At 34.5% G+C, this 21,267-nt stretch overlaps 1 long non-coding RNA gene and 1 other non-coding gene across 2 annotated transcripts in view; both read left to right on the plus strand.

Moving 5' to 3' along the window:
- LOC129060009 (uncharacterized) overlaps positions 1–8,537 on the plus strand; it is a 46,963-nt gene extending 38,426 nt beyond the window's left edge. Inside the window, exon 4 of the long non-coding RNA XR_010140528.1 lies at positions 8,310–8,537. This is a non-coding gene — a long non-coding RNA (uncharacterized LOC129060009). The remainder of the gene's footprint in view (positions 1–8,309) is intronic.
- A 5,911-nt stretch (positions 8,538–14,448) lies between these two features.
- On the plus strand, positions 14,449–14,582 carry LOC112134058 (small nucleolar RNA SNORA33). Its single transcript, XR_002915642.1, has one exon. It is a non-coding gene; the product is annotated as a small nucleolar RNA SNORA33 (small nucleolar RNA).
- Positions 14,583–21,267: the final 6,685 nt, after the last annotated feature.

The following is a 21,267-nucleotide window of genomic DNA, read 5'->3' on the forward strand; positions in this document are numbered from 1 at the left end:
TATTCAGGAAACCCATCTCATGTGCAGAGACACACATAGGCTCAAAATGAAAGGATGGAGGAAGATCTACCAAGCAAATGGAAAACAAAAAAAGGCAGGGGTTGCAATCCTAGTCTCTGATAAAACAGACTTTAAACCAACAAAGATCAAAAGAGACAAAGAAGGCCATTACATAATGGTAAAGGGATTAATTCAACCAGAAGAGCTAACTATCCTAAATATATATGCACCCAATACAGGAGCACCCAGATTCATAAAGCAAGTCCTGAGTGACCTACAAAGAGACTTAGACTCCCACACATTAATAATGGGAGACTTTAACACCCCACTGTCAACATTAGACAGATCAACGAGACAGAAAGTCAACAAGGATACCCAGGAATTGAACTCAGCTCTGCACCAAGCGGACCTAATAGACATCTACAGAACTCTCCACCCCAAATCAACAGAATATACATTTTTTTCAGCACCACATCACACCTATTCCAAAATTGACCACATACTTGGAAGTAAAGCTCTCCTCAATAAATGTAGAAAAACAGAAATTATAACAAACTATCTCTCAGATCACAGTGCAATCAAGCTAGAACTCAGGATTAAGAATCTCACTCAAAACCGCTCAACTACATGGAAACTGAACAACCTGCTCCTGAATGACTACTGGGTACATAATGAAATGAAGGCAGAAATAAAGATGTTCTTTGAAACCAACGAGAACCAAGACACAACATACCAGAATCTCTGGGATGCATTCAAAGCAGTGTGTAGAGGGAAATTTATAGCACTAAATGCCCACAAGAGAAAGCAGGAAAGATCCAAAATTGACACCCTAACATCACAATTAAAAGAACTAGAAAAACAAGAGCAAACACATTCAAAAGCTAGCAGAAGGCAAGAAATAAGTAAAATCAGAGCAGAACTGAAAGAAATAGAGACACAAAAAACCCTTCAAAAAATTAATGAATCCAGGAGCTGGTTTTTTGAAAGGATGAACAAAATTGATAGACCACTAGCAAGATTAATAAAGAAAAACAGAGAGAAGAATCAAATAGATGCAATGAAAAATGATAAAGGGGATATCACCACCGATCCCACAGAGATACAAACTACCATCAGAGAATACTACAAACACCTCTACGCAAATAAACTAGAATATCTAGAAGAAATGGATAAATTCCTCAACACATACACCCTCCCAAGACTAAACCAGGAAGAAGTTGAATCTCTGAATAGACCAATAACAGGAGCTGAAATTGTGGCAATAATGAATAGCTTACCAACCAAAAAAAGTCCAGGACCAGATGGGTTCACAGCCAAATTCTACCAGAGGTACAAGGAGGAACTGGTACCATTCCTTCTGAAACTATTCCAATCAATAGAAAAATAGGGAATCCTCCCTAACTCATTTTATGAGGCCAGCATCATCCTGATACCAAAGCCTGGCAGAGACACAACAAAAAAAGAGAATTTTAGACCAATAACCTAGATGAACATTGATGCAAAAATCCTCAATAAAATACTGGCAAACAGAATCCAGCAGCACATCAAAAAGCTTATCCACCATGATCAAGTGGGCTTCATCCCTGGGATGCAAGGCTGGTTCAATATACGCAAATCAATAAATGTAATCCAGCATATAAACAGAACCAAAGACAAAAACCACATGATTATCTCAATAGATGCAGAAAAGGCCTTTGACAAAATTCAACAACCCTTCATGCTAAAAACTCTCAATAAATTAGGTATTGATGGGACGTATCTCAAAATAATAAGAGCTATCTATGACAAACCCACAGCCAATATCATACTGAATGGGCAAAAACTGGAAGCATTCCCTTTGAAAACTGGCAAAAGACAGGGATGCCCTCTCTCACCACTTCTATTCAACATAGTGTTGGAAGTTCTGGCCAGGGCAATTAGGCAGGAGAAGGAAATCAAGGGTATTCAATTAGGAAAAGAGGAAGTCAAATTGTCCCTGTTTGCAGATGACATGATTGTATATCTAGAAAACCCCATTGTCTCAGCCCAAAATCTCCTTAAGCTGATAAGCAACTTCAGCAAAGTCTCAGGATACAAAATCAATGTACAAAAATCACAAGCATTCTTATACATCAATAACAGACAAACAGAGAGCCAAATCATGAGTGAACTCCCATTCACAATTGCTTCAAAGAGAATAAAATACCTAGGAATCCAACTTACAAGGGATGTGAAGGACCTCTTCAAGGAGAACTACAAACCACTGCTCAAGGAAATAAAAGAGGATACAAACAAATGGAAGAACATTCCATGCTCATGGGTAGAAAGAATCAATATCGTGAAAATGACCATCCTTCCCAAGGTAATTTACAGATTCAATGCCATCCCCATCAAGCTACCAATGACTTTCTTCACAGAATTGGAAAAAACTACTTTAAAGTTCATATGGAACCAAAAAAGAGCCTGCATCACCAAGTCAATCCTAGGCCAAAAGAACAAAGCTGGAGGCATCACACTACCTGACTTCAAACTATACTACAAGGCTACAGTAACCAAAACAGCATGGTACTGGTACCAAAACAGAGATATAGATAAATGGAACAGAACAGAGCCCTCAGAAATAATGCCACATATCTACAACTATCTGATCTTTGACAAAGCTGAGAAAAACAAGAAATGGGGAAAGAATTCCCTATTTAATAAATGGTACTGGGAAAACTGGCTAGCCATATGTAGAAAGCTGAAACTGGATCCCTTCCTTACACCTTATATAAAAATCAATTCAAGATGGATTAATGACTTAAATGTTAGACCTAAAACCATAAAAACCCTAGAAGAAAACCTAGGCATTACCATTCAGGACATAGGCATGGGCAAGGACTTCATGTCTAAAACACCAAAAGCAATGGCAACAAAAGCCAAAATTGACAAATGGGATCTAATTAAACTCAAGAGCTTCTGCACAGCAAAAGAAACTACCATCAGAGTGAACAGGCAACCTACAAAATGGGAGAAAATTTTCGCAACCTACTCATCTGACAAAGGGCTAATATCCAGAATCTACAATGAACTCAGTCAAATTTACAAGAAAAAAACAAACAACCCCATCAAAAAGTGGGCGAAGGACATGAACAGACACTTCTCAAAAGAAGACATTTATGCAGCCAAAAAACACATGAAAAAATGCTCACCATCACTGGCCATCAGAGAAATGCAAATCAAAACCACAATGAGATACCATCTCACACCAGTTAGAATGGCAATCATTAAAAAGTCACGAAACAACAGGTGCTGGAGAGGATGTGGAGAAATAGGAACACTTTTACACTGTTGGTGGGACTGTAAACTAGTTCAACCATTGTGGAAGTCAGTGTGGCAATTCCTCAGGGATCTAGAACTAGAAATTCCATTCGACCCAGCCATCCCATTACTGGGTATATACCCAAAGGACTATAAATCATGCTGCTATAAAGACACATGCACACGTATGTTTATTGCGGCATTATTCACAATAGCAAAGACATGGAACCAACCCAAATGTCCAACAATGATAGACTGGATTAAGAAAATGTGGCACATATACACCATGGAATACTATGCAGCCATAAAAAATGATGAGTTCATGTCCTTTGTAGGGACATGGATGAAATTGGAAATCATCATTCTCAGTAAACTATCGCAAGAACAAAAAACCAAACACCGCATATTCTCACTCATAGGTGGGAATTGAACAATGAGAACACATGGACATAGGAAGGGGAACATCACACTTCAGGGACTGTTGTGGGGTGGGGGGAGGGGGGAGGGATAGCATTGGGAGATATACCTAATGCTAGATGACGAGTTGGTGGGTGCAGCGCACCAGCATGGCACATGTATACATATGTAACTTACCTGCACATTGTGCACATGTACCATAAAACCTAAAGTATAATAATAATAATAATAATAAAATGTATTTTCTTGGATAAATGAAGTTAGGTAGTATTGTGTTTTTAATTTTGGTTTCTTCATGTTTTTCATTGGTATACAGAAATGTAAATAATGTTTATTTTTTAATTTTTATTCTACAACATTTCTGCACTCATTTGTTAGTTCTAGAAGTACTTTTGCAGATTCCTTGGAATTTCTTAATTAGGCAATCATACCACCTGCAATAGGGGCCATTTTATTGCTTCCTTTCCAAAGTACCATTTAATTTTTTTTCTTTCCTATTTCAATGACTAGAACTTCCAGCACTATGTTAATTAAGAGTAGTGAGTGTATCTGTCCTTTACCTTGTTCCCTATATTAGGGGAAAAGTGTCCAATAACTCACTGTTAAGTATGGTGTTAACTGCATGGTTTTTTGTAGATGCCCTTTATAAAAATTGAGGACGATTCCCTCTGTTTTAAGTTTCCTAAGTGTTTATGCATGAGTGTCAAATATTGTCAAATGCTTTTCTTTACATTACTCTATATCATCATACAATTATTCTTTATTGATATCATGAAATTACATTGACTGATTTTCTAATGTTGCACTGGGCTTGTACAAATGGAATAATTCCAATTGATCCTGGTACATAATTATCTTTGTATGTTGTTGGGTTCTATTTACCAATATTTTGTTGAGGATTTTACTTCCTTTTTCACATGAGATATTGATCTATAGTTTTCTTATTTTGCATTATCTTTGGTTTTGGTATCAAGGTAATGAACTCTATTTTCTGAAGAGATGGTATAAAATTGATGTTACATCTTTCTTGATGTTTGATAGACTTCTCCACTGAAACCAACTGGGGCTGAATATTTCTATACAGGGAGTTTTTAATTTATAAATTCAATTTCTTCCATGATTACAGGACACTTCAGATTGTTTATTTCATCTTCATCGAGTTTTGGTAGTTTAAACTTCTCACAGAATTGGTCTGTTTCTTACAATTTTTTGAATTCACAGTACAAAGTTTTTAATAGTATTTATTTAATATTTTTAATAGCTATACTATCTTAAGTGATATATCTTATTTCATTATTGATATTGGTGATTTGTATCTTCTTTTTACTTATGTCAGTCTTGCTAGATTCTTATCAATTGTATTGATTTTTTTGGAGAATCATCTTTTTTCACTTGTATTTTCTCTTGCTGTTTTGAATCTCAAGGATTTTTGTATTATTATTTCTTTTTCTAGCTAGCTTTGGGTATTTTTTTCTCTCTTTTTTTAGTTTCTTTAGGACAGATTTAGATTATTGATTTATTTTTTTTAATCTTTTCTACTGTAAACATTTAGTGTTATAAATATACCCCTAGCACTGCTTTAGCTTCATCTCACATATTTTGATATATAGCAACTTGCTTTTCTTGTAGTTCTACACATAGTTAATTTTCTTTTAAGACCCATCATTTATGGTTCTAAATAGAACCATGTAGTTTAGTATCTTACATATTTAGGGTTTGTCCTATTATTTGATTTTTAATTTGATTCTACGTTGCCAGAGAATACACTCTGTAAGGTTTCAAATTTTAAATGTATGAAAGTTTTATGGCTGAGGATATTGTCTCTCTTAGAGAATATTCCATGGGTGTGTCGTAAGAATATGCATTTGGTTGTCGTTATTTGGAATGTTCTATAAATGTCACATAGATTCTATTGGCTGATTCAATTATTGTATATCTTTGCTGATTTTTTTGCCCAGTAGTTCTATCGGTTGCTGAAAAGAGGATGTTTAAGGTTTCCAGCTATCATGAGTGATTTGTTATCATTTATTTCAGTGATAACAATTTTGCTGCATACATTTTGAGGCCCTAATATGTGAGGTGTACACGTTTAAGGTCATTACATCTTCCTGGTAGACTGATCTTTGATCTTTTAATCATTATATAGTCTTTTTTGTCTCACAATTTTCTTTGCTCTGAAGTCTACCTTATCAGATGTTAATATAGCTACTCCTACTTTTTTCATTAATGTTGAATAATATATTTTCCCATCCTTTTACTGTCAACCTACTTATCTTGTTAATTTTAAAGTGAAAATAGAGCTTCTTGTTAAAAGCTTGTGGTTGAATAGTTGGGTCATTAATTTAAAAAAAATTTGCTTTGCCAGTCTCTTTAGATTCTTGTATTTAAACCACTTACATTTAAGAAGAGTATTGATATGTTAGAGCTTATTATACCATTTTATTATTTGTTTTCTGCTTATTTTCTCTGGTACTCATTTCTCTGTTTCTCTTTTTTTTATCTTCCTGTGGGTTACTTGAACATTTTTTAGAGTTTTACCTTATAGATAGTATTTTTAAGTGTATTATTTTGTATGTTTTTCACAGTGTTTGCTCTGGGATATAAGGATATATGTGTATAATCTTATTATACCCTCCAGATATCAACATTTTGCCTCTCTGAGTGCATTGTGGAAACAGTTCTATTAATATCCCCTTAACTTCCCTACTATTAATATTAAATATCATTGTCTTGATATCAAATGGTGCACTAATTTGTGATTCAATTACCAAACACAATTTCTAAAACCCACAAGGTGAATATCAGTTGTATGAACCTGTATTTTCACTTTCCATTTTTCTTTCTTCTTTCTTACTTCCCAAATATTTTTTTCTGCTATAGTTTTCTTCATGTCTGAAGAACTTCCTTTAGTAAATATTTAATGATCTGTTTGCTAGTGGCAAATTATTTTAGTTTTTCTTCATCTAAGAATATCTTTATTTCTCCTTCATTTCTGAAGGGAGAAATCATAGTTATTTATAATCACCAGAAACATATATGATATTGTTCAATAGATAAACAAATGGGGTACATCCATCCAGTGGAATACTTAACTCAGCAACATAAAAGAATTAGCAATCACACCAAACAAAACATGAATGATTGATTAACATATATTACTAGGTGAAGGAAATTGCTTTGAGAAGACTACAATATATGACCATTTATGTGATATTCTGGAAAAGGCAAAACTGCAAAAATGGAAAACAGACCACGAGCTGTCAAAATTTGGGGGATGGTGATTGAATAGGTAAAGACCAGGATATTTTTATAGAAGGAAACCTACAAACTATGATTTTTTAATAAATGTATTATACCATATAAATATAAAGTTTTTAATAATCAGGGATACTGAGTGTAAAGTACATGGAAAATGTCTGTATTATCTTCAATTTTTTTCTGCAAATTAAAGCTTTTCTAAAACAAATTTATTATTTAAAATGGGAGACGTCAAGAAAACTGTAAAAATCTCACCTGATAGAAACAAACTTCTCTGTTTAGTTAAGGTAAATCAAACTCCACTCTGCATTACCCAGACAATATGACTCCAGTCTTCTAGTAATGGCATTTAGAATCATAAGACAGTGTAAAATATAACACAATAAAGGTAGGCTGACATTTAGTCTAGTTAGCTTCTCTGCAAAACATGCAGATATCAAATGAAGACAAGAGGATTTAAACACATATAAAAGTTTCAACATAGTCTGCATGCTCAAGAAAGCCCTAGAATATCTGATAAGTTGCTTAAGCTGCTGTGATCCAACAATTGTGTTACATATTTATTTTTTCATGAATTCCTATTCATGTCCTTTGGCATTTTTTTCTGTGTTTATTTTTTTCTTATTGATTTCTTAGAGTTCCTCATATATATAAAATCCTTATAACCCACTTGATTCGTATTTGTTCCTAATCTGTTTCAGACATTTTAATTCTGTTTTACCTATTTGGAATTTCTATGCCAGTAAGCATCTACCTTAATTCTTAAAATTTTATAGCATATTTCAACATTTGCATTGAAAGTATTTTGTTCAAAGTTGAAGCAAATGATAGCCAAAAGTCATTAACAAAATTATGCTACACTCTTAAAAGCTTCTGAAGCCCAAACATCAGCAAATTAAAGCCTCCTTTTTTTTATATGCTTCACTTAAGGCTAAATTATTCCACCAAAGCCATTGGTTACATTTCAGCACAATGATTCCAAAAATAGTTCACTTGCATGTTGAATACATTATAGAGCTGTAAAATCCAATATCACAATCTTATAAATTTCAAACATAACATGGTATTACATAAAATTATTTTACCTCAGGTCAAGTATTATTTCTAGAGTCCATCTAGGCTCAAGACCACATTTAGGTTGCATGTAAAGACAGTGTAAAAAGAAGGTGAAACACTCAGAGAATTGTCTCAGTGGATTTCATCTGAGGCATATTAAACACTAAACAAAATGCATGCTGAATGATAATCTCATCATTTACTCTGAGATTTAGTCTTTGGCAGAAATTATAAAAGCTAAATAAAGGCAACTTATAGCCCAATACCTAACTGAAAATCCTGTGTCAAACATTATTCAGGTACAGATGGATGAAGCCGAGCTGTAACAATCAACTGTGAAGGTGTTCTTGGTTGACAACAGCAGGATGTTTATAAGCTTCATAATTAAAACATCTGATATTCTATTTCCTGAATATTCTTGAATTGCAAAGTAAAGAAAACAATTGGCTATTGTAACTGCTAAATGGGAATTATCATGTTTAGATGCACCACCAGAGAGTGTCAGAAATAAACTCCATGATTCTCCCACTTGCTTATTATAGTGTTTGTTTGTTCTTGTTGTTCAACAGATGTTAACCATGTTAGCAAAGGTTATTGTTTAATCTTAGTGTTTTTGACTCTTTCTGTTACTGTTCATGCAGTAAAAATCAATATGGAGTTCAAATTTCACTTTTGGCACTTGCTTTAGCAAGAGATTTATTTTCTCTGAGTCTGAAGTATGAGAAAAATACAAATATATATGGTTACTCTTAAGATTAAATGAAATAACATATGGTAAGTGCTTAGAATACAGGTTGGTATATATATGCTGGGTGCTCCAAAATGTTGACATCTGGTTGAATTCTCATTTTGTGGATATTATTTTCTTTTTAGGTAAGAGAAAGCGAAATTTATTTATTTATTTTCAAAGCAAAATATTATTGACCCATTCCAAACCCATTTTCTGCTGCCAAATAGAGCTCAGGTAACTCAGAATTTCTAAATAGGTCTCCGTAACTCTTCAGTAGAAGGCTTTCTTTCTTTTTTCTTTTTTTTTTTTTTTTAACTTTTACTCTGCTGGCCTGCAATAATTTAAAGAAAATCAAAATGAGAAAAAATATTATGACAAATATTCTTTATTAAGTTCAAATGATATTTTTAAAGGTCTGATTCATTATCAATTATCACTTCATTAAAAATAACAAAATCCATTATAATGGAGTAGAACCAGGACCAGTGTTTTCTGGAGAATAGGCATAGCCCCCATTTCCAGTCTAATCTGGAATTTTTTGAAAGATACAACTTTAACAGAAGCAAAGGATAGAATAAGGGGCAGAGACCAAAAATATTTGACCTATCTTGTTGACAACAAAAGACACATCATAAGGTTTGAGGGTCAAATGCCTTAGAAATTATCTGCCTGCCACTAGAATGAACATAGGCCCTCAACCTGCGAGGCAGTTTAGTCTAGCTACCTCCAGTTTTTTCCTATCAACTACTATTGGAAGCACTCAAGTATGGAGAAGGATTACTGGACTGTTGGTACAGCTCTGCTCTTTAATTAAGGTCTGCCTTCCATGTGATTTTTTGAGAGCTGATGACTAGGCTAAGCAGTTGCTGTCCATGGTCCATTAGAGCTCGAAATGCTTTAATTATTGACTTAGCTCAGGCACAGGCTATGAAAGGAAATATGTAGACTTGGGCTGGTGATTTATTGATTGCTTTTAGGGAATTTAATTTTTTGTTTTCATTTCAACAATTAAATGAGCTCCAGAGGTTGAATCAAGAATATATAATTTTGAGCCAAGACCAAATACCTGTCTAGTTGACGGAGATACAATTGAGTGTAAAAACAGGCATCGTCCCAACCTTGTGGAGCTTACACTTCTGTCGTCAAGAAACATGAAAATAAAATAAATGAAAAAGAAAACTAAAGCTCTGGTAAGCCCCTCAAAATAGCAGCATATCATATCATGAAACTTTGTAATGAAAGATCTCCCTTGTCATGGAATACAGAGAAGATTCCCTTGAGGAGGGGATAGATATTTGAGCTGGAATTTGAAGGATAAACACAAGTTTATTGGGTGAGGTGGAAAATATAGGGAAAGGTGTTACATGCAGAGAGAGAATATTGTGTAAAAGGCCTTTGATACAGAAAGGAGCCTAACACTTTAAAATGTACTAAAAGGAATCCCACTGCGCCTGGAGTTGGGGTGGGTTATGAGAGTGGGTTATGTCTACGATGTGAAGAGAGAGGATTGGGGTCAAACTGTTGCTCATCAGTCATTCATCCATTTTCTCATTCATTCAATGAATATATATGTGCGTGTGTGTGTGTGTGTGTGTGTGTAAGTTTATAAATTTTCCTTTTTTAAATGATTTCTTTTTTAAATTGACAGATAAAGCTATATGCATTTGTTCTGTACAACATGATGCTTTGAAGTATATGCAAATTGTGGAATGGTTAAATCTAGCTAATTAACAACTGCATTACTAGACATAGCTATCATTTTTGTGGTAAGAATACTTAACATCCACTTTCTGCATTCTTCAAGATCAAGGAATATATATTGAGCACGAATTGGTGTTAGTTACTTTGGAATGTTGGGATTGGACCAGTGAATATAAATTAAGGTTTTTTTTTGAGCAAAGCAATGTCAGGTAGTGTTAAGTAGTATGCAGAGAGTTCAAATGGACTGAAATGTCGAATACAGCAGGTTTTCCAGCTGAAATTGACTTGTAAGGAAAAAAAAGTTTTTCTGAAGTGATACATAAATGGGGGAAAAAAGAGATATTCATGGTGAGCAAAAGGGGAAGAGCATTACATGTAGAGAAACAGCTTGTGCATAAACTTAGGAAAGTAACAAGCTTACATTGCAAAGAACAGAAAAAAAGACCAGTGTGGCTGAATCTTAATGGGAAAGAAAGTGTGCCTTTTATTTTTCATTCCAATTATTTGTTAACTGTTACAACCAGTTTCAGGGACCTTAAAGACTTCAATGTCCTTAAGGCTTGCAAATTTGCTTTACCACTACTACTACAACTATTACTACTACTGCTGCTACTACTATTATTATTATTATCCTTGTTTTAAAACCCTGGGATACGGCTTTATTATAGCCAGCTTTTTAAAAATAAAAGTTCCTGTAGAAACACATTTTCTTTTCTTTAAGTTTCAATTTTTTTTAAAATACTTTAAGTTCTGGGATACATGTGCAGAATGTGCAGGTTTGTTACAAAGGTATACACATGTCATGGTGGTTTGTTGCACCCATCAACCTGTTATCTATATTAGGTATTTTTCTTAATGATATCCCTCTCCTAGCCTCCCACCCCACAACAGGCCCTGGTGTGTGACGTTCCCCTCCCTGTGTCCATGTGTTCTCATTGTTCAACTCCCACTTATGAGTAAGAACATGTGGTGTTTGGTTTTCTGTTCCTGTGTTAGTTTGCTGAGAATGATGGTTTCCAGCTTCATCCATGTCCTTGCAAAGGACACGAATGCATCCTTTTTTATGGCTGCATAGTATTCCATGGTGTATATGTGCCACATTTTCTTTACCCAGTCTATCATTGATGGGCATTTGGGTTGGGTCTGCTTTGCTACTGTGAATAGTTCTGCAGTAAACATACATGTGCCTGTGTCTTTATAGTAGAACGATTTATAATCCTTTGGGTGTATACCCAGTAATGGGATTGCTGGACAAAATGGTATTTCTGGTTCTAGATCCCACACTGTCTTCAACAATGGTTGAACTAATTTACACTCCCACCAACACTGAAAAAGCGTTCCTATTTCTCCACATCCTCTCCAGCATCTTTTGTTTCCTGACTTTTTAATGATTGCCATTCTAACTGGCATGAGATGGTATCTCATTGTGGTTTTAATTTGCATTTCTCTAATGACCAGTGATGATGACCTTTTTTTCATATGTCTGTTTGCCACATAAATGTCTTCTTTTGAGAAGTGTTTGTTGATGTCCTTTGCCCACTTTTTGATGGTTTTTTTTTTTTTCTTGCACATTTGTTTAAGTTCCTTGTAGATTCTGGATATTAGCCCTTTGTCAGGTGGATAGATGATTGCAAACATTTTCTCCCATTCTGAGGTTGCCTGTTCACTCTGATGATAGTTTCTTTTGTTGTGCAGAAGCTCTTTAGTTTAATTAGATCCCATTTGTCTATTTTGGCTTTTGTTGCCATTGCTTTTGGTGTTTTAGTCATGGAGTATTTGCCCATTCCTATGTCCTGAATGGTATTGCCTAGGTTTTCTTCTAGTGTTTTTATGGTTTTACGTCTTACATTTAAGTCTTTGATCCATCTTGAGTTACTTTTTGTATAAGGTGTAAGTCAGTGGTCCAGTTTCAGTTTCCTGCATATGGCTAGCCAGTTTTCCCAACACCATTTATTAATTAGGGAATCCTTTCCCCATTGCTTGTTTTTGTCAGGTTTGTCAAAGATCAGATGGTTGTAGATGTGTGGCATTATTTCTGAGGCCTCTGTTCTGTGCCATTTTTCTATATATCTGTTTTGGTACCAGTACCATGCTGTTTTGGTTACTGTAGCCTTGTAGTGTAGTTTGAAGTCAGGTAGCATGATCCCTCAAGCTTTGTTCTTTTTGCTTAGGATTGTCTTGGCTATATGGGCTCTTTTTTGGTTCCATATGAAATTTAAAGTAGGTTTTTTCTAATTCTGTGAAGAAAGTCAATGGTAACTTGATGGGGATAGCAATGAATCTATAAGTTACTTTGGGCAGTATGACAATTTTCATGATATTGATTCTTCCTATTTATGGGCATGGAATGTTTTTCAATTTGTTTGTGTCCTCTCTTATTTCCTTGAGGAGTGGATTGTAGTTCTCCTTGAAGAGGTCATTCACATCCCTTGTAAGTTGTACTCCTAGGTATTTTATTCTCTTTGTAGCAATTGTGAATGGGAGTTCACTCATGATTTGGCTGTCTGTTATTGTTGTATAGGAATGCTTGTGAGTTTTACACATTGATTTTGTATCCTGAGACTTTGCTGAAGTTGCTTATCAGCTTACGGAGATTTTGGGCTGAGATGATGTGGTTTTTTAAATATGCAATCATGTAATCATCAAACAGAGACAATTTGACTTCCTCTCTTCCTATTTGTATACTTTATTTATTTCTCTTGCCTGATTGCTCTGGCCAGAACTTCCAATACTATGTTGAATAGGAGTGGTGAAAGAGGGCATCCTTGTCTTACGTCAGTTTTCAAAGAGAATGCTTCCAGCTTTTGCCCATTCAGTATGATTTTGACTGTGGGTTTATCATAAATAGCTCTTATTATTTTGAGATATGTTCCATCAATACCTAGTTTATTGAGAATTTTCAGCATGAATGTGGTGTTGAATTTTATCGAAGGCCTTTCTGCATCTATTGAGATAATCATGTGGTTTTTGTCATTGGTTCTGTTTATGTGATGGATTCCGTTTATTGATTTGCATATATTGAACCAAGCTTGCATCCCGGGGGTGAAGCCGACTTGACTGTGGTGGATAAGCTTTTTGATCTGCAGCTGGATTCGGTTTGCCGGTATTTTATCTAGGATTTTCATCAGGGATGTCAACCTGAACTTTTTTGTGTGTGTCTCTGCCAAGTTTTGGCATCAGGATGATGCTGGCCTCATAAAATGAGTGAGGGAAGAGTGCCCCTTTTTTCTATTGTTTGGCATTTCAAACTTTAATTGTCCAAAACAGAATTTTGATCATTAGTCTCTTCAAACATTTATCTCCCATTGTTTGCACCTTGGTAAAGTGCACATGCCATAGTCAAAGACAAATACTTGGAATCATCCTTGGTTCCTCCTGATGTATTAGCATGGCTTATTAAGTATCTATCAACTTGAGATCAGTTCTACTTGTGTTCACCTAAACTATAATCTAAATGTTCATCATTTTCTACCTGAACTGATTTAACATCCTTATAATTAATCTTTTTTTTGGGGGGGGGCTGCCCTATAGGACTATTTTATATCCAAAAGATAGGCTAATGTTTTAAAAGTAAAATTTGATGATCTACTGCTCTATTCTCTGTTCCCACCTTTACTCCTAACATCGGCACACACCCTTCAGTGGCTTAACATCACTCTGAAAATATAACTAAGTTCCTGGCCCCACTCTATAAATCTCCCTGTGATCTAGCTCTTCCCTGCCTCTCCAGTCCTGAATCTACAAGGAAAAAAAATCTTAAAAATACTGTTATAGATTCACCCCTAGAAACACCAGATATTCAGATAACTCAATTCTTCCACATACCCACTAACCTAATCAAGCTCTGAATATATTCTAGTCTATATACTTCTCACACCTCTTCTCAATTCCAGAAAATCTTCTACAATGTCATGTATAATTTAAAGACCATGAGCAGCAAAATATCCTATTTTTTTCAACCTCTTCTCTCAAAGCTTTCCTTAATTCATTGTACTGTAAAATAAAGCAAGCTAGCCAATGAATCTGCTTACCTAAACATGTTTCTGCAGAAATTTTTGTTTTAAAAAGCTGGTAATAGTAAAGTCATTTATGAGCCTTAAATATATTGAAGTTGTTAAGGTCCCTGAAAATGGCTATAACAAATTAAAAACATAATTATAATAAAAATTAAAAGCCTGGCTTCTCCCTGAGGACAGTGTTTTCCCTGCAGCCCTCTAGGGTAGGATAAGGTATTGTGGTGATTATTAGGGTGGGAGGTATAGTAGAAATGCTTTTGTTCCTCTTTGCCATTTTTATAAAATTCTACAATTTGTCTCCTAAAAATATAGCTTTGAATCTCATTTCCACGGATTATATCACCTACTACTCTTCATTTGCTTTTGTCATCTTCAGATCCCAGGTATTCAACCACATGTTTTCCAAGGCATCTGTTCTGGGCTCTATATCACTCTCTCCACACTACTTCAGTCTTCATTCTGGTGATTTCAGTATACGTGTACATAATCCTATACATAACTCCCAGGCCCTTCGTTTCCTTAATTTACCTTCCAATGATCTTCCCCTGCATTCTTCCTCACCTACACACTCACATGATCTTGTCCCGGGACTTATTATTAACAATAAATGTAACCCTCAACAATTACATTGCCTGCATTTCACTTTTTGATCATCATCACTGTCTATCCTTTCAACTCACTTTCTCTATTACTCCACTTCTCCAAACTATGAATTCTACTAATTTTTCCTGTCACTGATGTATTTGATATCTTCCCCCTGCTCCTAAACAAGCCTAAATATTATGGTCAATTATTATAATCTTTTTTGAACACATATATTCTCTGGCTTGTCTCTAGCTTTGTTGTAGTCACCTAATAAAATCAAAACCTGTTTAATCCAACTTTATAACTTCTCTGCACCTGAAACTTGTACAACATAAAATGAAAGGAGAAAAATGCCCAACTAATTGATTACTTCATTATAAATTAATAATTATAGACCTAAATTGGGCCTTAGTGATTCCTGCCAGTTGTGTCACAATTCCCTACATGCATTTACTTTTATGCCATTTAACATGACAGTTTCACAGCTTCTTAGCTCTCCTTAAGCCTTCAACATCACCCATTTCATTTTCATTCCCAGAGAAATTCTACTTCATGAAAAATTATTAAAGTACAAGTATACCCCAGAGACATTGCAGGTTCAGTTCTAGGCCATATTCTAATAACGAAAATCACATGACGTTTTTGGTTTCCCAGTGCATATAGAAGTTATGTTTACAGTATATTGCAGTCTATTAAGTGTGTAAAGCATTATGTATTAAAACGATATATATATCTTAACGTAGAATAATTTATAGCTAAAAATGCTAATGATCATCTGAACCTTGAGCAAGTTGTAAGCTTTTTGCTGGTGGAAGGTCTTGCCTGGATGTTGATGGCTCCTGACTGATCAATGTGGTGGTTGTTGAAGGTTGGTGTGGCTGGGAAAATTTCTTAAAATAAAGCAACAGTGAGGTTTGCTGCATCTACTTATTGACTCTTCCTTTCACAAAATACTTTTCTGGAGTGTGTTATGTTTTTTGATAGCATTTTACCCACAGTAGAACTTCTTTCAAAATTGGAGTCTAACTTCTCAACCCTGCCACTGCTTTATCAATTAAGATTATGTAATATTCTAAATCCTTTGTTGTTGTTTCAACAGTGATCACACCATCTTCACCAGTGATATATTCCATTTCAAGAAACCATTTTCTTTGTTCATCCATAAGAAACAATTTCTTACTCATTCAACTTTTATCATGAAATTGCAGCAATTCATTCCCAGGCTCCACGTCTAATTCTAGTTCTGCTGCTATGTCCAACATATCTACCATTACTTTATTTATTTTAATTGTTAGTTTTTATGGGTACATAGTAGGTGTACATATTTACAGAGTACATGAAATATTTTCATACAGGCATTCAATATGTAATAATCACTTCAGGATAAATGAGGTATCCATCACTTCAAGCATATGTCCTTTATTTCTGTTACAAACAATCCAATTATATCCTTTTAGTTATTTTAAAATATACAATACAATACTCTTGACTATAGTCACCCTGCTGTGCTATCAAATGTTAGATCTAATTCATTCTATCTAACTATATTTTTGTACCCGTTAACCATCCCCACTTCCCACACCCAACTATCCTTCCCAGCCTCTGGTAACCTAATTCTAAATCCTTTGTTTTCATTTCAACAATGTTCATACCATCTTCACCAGGGGTAGGTTCCATCTCAGTAAACCATTTTCTTTGTTCCTCCATTAGAAACAATTGTGTAGATGTACTACATTTTCTTTACACATTTATCTGTTGAAGACAACTTAGGTTGATTCCAAATCTTGGCTATTGTGAATAGTGTTCAAATAAACCTGGGAGTGCAGATGTATCTTCAATATACTGATTTCTTTTCTTTGGGTACATACCAAGTAGTGAAATTGCTAGATCGTATGGTACTTTCATTTTTATAATTTTGAGAAACCTCCATATTGTTCTCCATAGTAGCTGTATTAATATACATTCCCACCAACAGTGTACAAGTGTTCCCGTTTCTCTATATCCTTGCAAGCATTTGTTATTATCTTTCTTTTGGATGAAAGCCATTTTAACTGGGGTGATATAATATTTCATTATAGCTTTGATTTGCATTTTCTGATGAACAATGGTGTTGAGCACTTTTTCATATACCTGGTTGCCATTTATATGTCTTCTTTTGAGAAATGTCTATTCAGACCTGTTGCCCATTTTTAAATCAGATTATTAGATTTTTTTCCAGTAGAGTTGATTGAGGTTCTTATATATTCTGGTTATTAATCCTTTGTCAGATATATAGTTTGCAAATATTTTCGCCAAGTCTGTGTGTTGTCTCTTCACTTTGTTGGTTGTTTTCTTTCCTGTGCAGAAGCTTTTTAACTTGATGTAATTCCATTTGTCCATGTGTTTGCTTTGGCTGCCTGTGCTTTTGGGGTATCACTCCAGAAATCTTTGCCCAGACCAATGTCCTGGAATTTTTTCCTAATGTTTTCTCTTAGCAGTTTCATAGTTTGAGGTCTTAGACTCAAGTCTTTAACTCACTCTGATTTTATTTTTGTGTGTGGTTAGAGATAGGGGTCTAGTTTTATTCTTCTGCATACAGACATCCAGTTTTCCCAGCACCATTTATTGAAGAGACTGTTCTTTCCCCAATGTATGTTCTTGGCACCCTTATATAAAATGAGTTCACTGTCAATTTGTAGACTGATTTCTGGGTTCTGTCTTCTGTTCCATTGGTTTATGCGTTTATTTCTATGACAGTACCATGCTGTTTTGGTTACTATGTAGGTATAGCTCTGTAGTATGATTTGAAGTCAGGTAATGCAATTCCTTCCCATTTGTTGTTTTTCTTGTTTTTCTCAGGATGGCTTTGGCTATTTTGGGTGTTTTGTGTGTCCATATAAGTTTTAGGATTATTTTCTATCTTTCTGTAAAGAATGTCCATGGTAGTTTTATAGAGATTGCATTGAATCTGTAGACTGCTTTGGGTAGTATGGGTATTTTAATAATATTGGTTTTTCCAATCCACAAACATGGAATATATTTCCATTTTTGTGTGTGTCCTCTTTAATTACTTTTATCATTGTTTTATAGCTTTCATTGTAGAGATCTTTTACTTCTTTGGTTAAGTTTATTCATATATATTTTATTTTATTTATAGCTATTATAGCTATTATAAATGGGGTTACATTCTTAATTTATTTTTCAGATTGTTCACTGTTAGCTTATAGAAATGCTGCTAATTTTTGTATGTTGATTTTCTGTCCTACAACTTTACTGAATTTGTTTATCAGATCTAATAGATGTTTTTGGATGCAGTCTTCAGGTTTTTCCAAATAAAAAATTATATCATCTGAAAACAAGGACACTTTGTTTTCTTTCTTTCCAGTTGGGATGCCCTTTATATGTTTATCTTGTTGCTGTAGCTAGGACTTCCAGTACTATGTTGTTGTGGTGAAAGTGGGCATCCTTGTCTTGTTCCAGATCTTAGAAGAGAAAGGCTTGTGCTTTCTCCTCATTCAGTATAATACTAGCCATGTATCCAACATATATGGTTTTTCTTGTGTTGAGGTGTATTCATTCTAGACCTGGCAACTTGATAGTTTTTATCATGAAATGATGTTGAATTTTATTAAATGATTTCTCAGCATCAGTTGAAATAATCGTATGATTTTTATCCATTCTGTTGATATGATGTGTCACATTGATTTTCATACATTTAATCTTCCTTTCATCCTTTGGATAACTCCCACTTGGTTAAGAAGAATGATCTTTTTAATGTGCTGTTGAATGCGGTTTACCGGTATTTTGTTAAGGATTTTTGCATCAATGTTCATCAGGGATATTGGCCTGTAGTTTCCTTTTTTGATGTGTCCTTGTCTGATTTTGGTATCAGGGTAACACTGACCTCATAGAATGAGTTTGAGAGTATTCTCTCCTCCTCTATTTTTCAGAATAATTTTAGTAGAATTGGTATTAGTTCTTCTTTAAATATTGGTAAAATTCAGCAGTGAAGCCATTGGGCCCCAGGCTTTTATTTGCTGGGGGACTTTTTACTACAGCTTCGACCTTGTTAAATACTTATTATTGGACTGCTCAGGTTTTGGATTTCTTCTTGGTAGGTTGTATGTTTCTAGGAATTTATCCATTTCTTCTAGATTTTCCAATGTATGGGCATATTGCTGCAAATAGTAGCCTCTAATAATCCTTTGAATTTTTGCAGTATCAGTTGTAATTCTCTTTTTCATCTGTTTTATTTTTTTATTTGAGTCTTCTCTCTTTTTGTCTTAGTCTGGCCAAAAGTTTGTCAATTTTGTTTATCTTTTAGAAAGTCAACTTTTCATTTTGTTGATTTTTATATTGTTTTCTTTGTTTCAGTTACATTTATTTTTTCTAAGATTTTTATTATTTCTTTTCTCATACTAATTTTCTTCTACTAATTGCTAGGTTGTTTGTTTAAAGTTTTTCTGCTTTTCGATATAGGTACTTATATCTATAAACGTTCCTCTCATTGCTGCTTTTGCTGTATCCCATAGGTTTTGATATGCTGTGTTTTTATTATCATTTGTTTCAATAAATTCTTCTATTTCCTTTTCAATTTCTTCATTGAGACAGTGGTCATTTGGGAGCATATTGTTTAATTTCTATGTGTTTATATAGTTGCCAAAATTCTGCTTGTTATTGATTTGTAATTTTATTCCATTGTGGTCAGAGAAGATACTGAATAAGATTTCAATTTTTTCGAATTTTTAATGCTCATTTTACTACCTAACATATGGTCTATCCTTGAGAATGATCCATGTGCTGAGGACAAAAATGTGTATTTTGCAACCATTGGATGAACTGTTCTGTAAATATCACTTTAGATACATTTGGTCAATAGTACAGATTAAATCTGATGTTTCTTTGTTAATTTTCTGCAGAGAAGATTTGCCCAATGCCGAAAGTGGGGTGCTGAAGTCTTCGAGCTATTATTGCATTAGAGTCTATCCCTCTTTAGCTCTAACAATATTTGCTTTATATATCTGCATACTCCAGTGTTGGGTGCATATATATTTGTAATTGCTATATCACCTTGCTGAATTGACCCCTTTATCATTATATAGTGACTTTCTTTGTCTCTTCTTACAGCTTTTGTCTTGAAATCTATTTTATCTGATATAAGTATAATTAGTCTTGTTTTTTATGTTGTTGTTGATTCCACTTGCCTGAAATATCTTTTTCTATTCCTTTATTTTCAGTTTATGTGTGTCTTTGTAGGTAAAGTGTATTTCCTGTAGGCAATTACTCTCTGACTAGGGCTTATCTAAATCTTCCCTCTCTGGGTGCTCTGCCCAGTGTTACTTTCTGCTGTGACAGGGCAGCATCGACTTTCAATGCAAGGTCCCACAATTGCTGTGCTTTCCCTCCCCCAAGAACACAGATTTTGTGGGCTATGCAACTGCTGCTAGAGATTGGGGAACGGGTGGTATCTTCAATTCAAGACGTTCCTACCTCTTTCAGTTAAAACTAGGTGTTGTGATCATGCACCTAATTTTTGGTTCTTATAAAGGTGGCTTTTTGTGAGGATAGTTGTAAAAATTGGTGTTCTTCCTGGAAGGACAATCAGTGGAGGCTTCTATTCAGCCAGCTTTCCATCTTTTGCAGTTACTTTCTCTAAACCCCTTAAAATTATCCAAGAGGGTTGGAATCAACTTCTTTTAATCTCTTGTTAATGTTGCTATTTTGAAAACCTCCCATGAATCATGAAAGTTCATAATGGCATTTAGAATGGTGAATCCTTTCTAGGAGGTTTTCAATAGACTTTGCCCAACCCCATCAGAAGAATCACTATCTATGGCAGCTATATCCTTACACAATTTATTTTTTATTTTTTTAATAAGACTGGAAAGTCAAAATTATAGATCCATGATCTGCAGAATAGATGTGTTAACAGGTGTAATAACAACATTCATCTCCTTGTACATCTCCACCAGAGCTCTTGAGTAACCAGAGGTGTTGTCAATGAACAGTAATATTTTGAAAGGAATATTTTTGTCTAGGAACTAGGTCTTAACAGTGGAGTTAAAATACTCAGTAAACCATATTGTAAATAAATATGCTGTGATGCAGGTTTTGTTTTCCATTCCTAGAGCACAGGCAGAGTAGATTTAACATAATGCTTAAGCACACTAAGATTTTAAAACTGATAAGTGAGCATTGAGTTCAACTTAAATTTACCAGCTGCATTAGGTCCTAACAAGTGAGTCA

The sequence above is a fragment of the Pongo abelii genome, chromosome 5 (assembly GCF_028885655.2).
Source record: "Pongo abelii isolate AG06213 chromosome 5, NHGRI_mPonAbe1-v2.0_pri, whole genome shotgun sequence".
In the NCBI taxonomy this organism is placed as follows: domain Eukaryota; kingdom Metazoa; phylum Chordata; class Mammalia; order Primates; family Hominidae; genus Pongo; species Pongo abelii.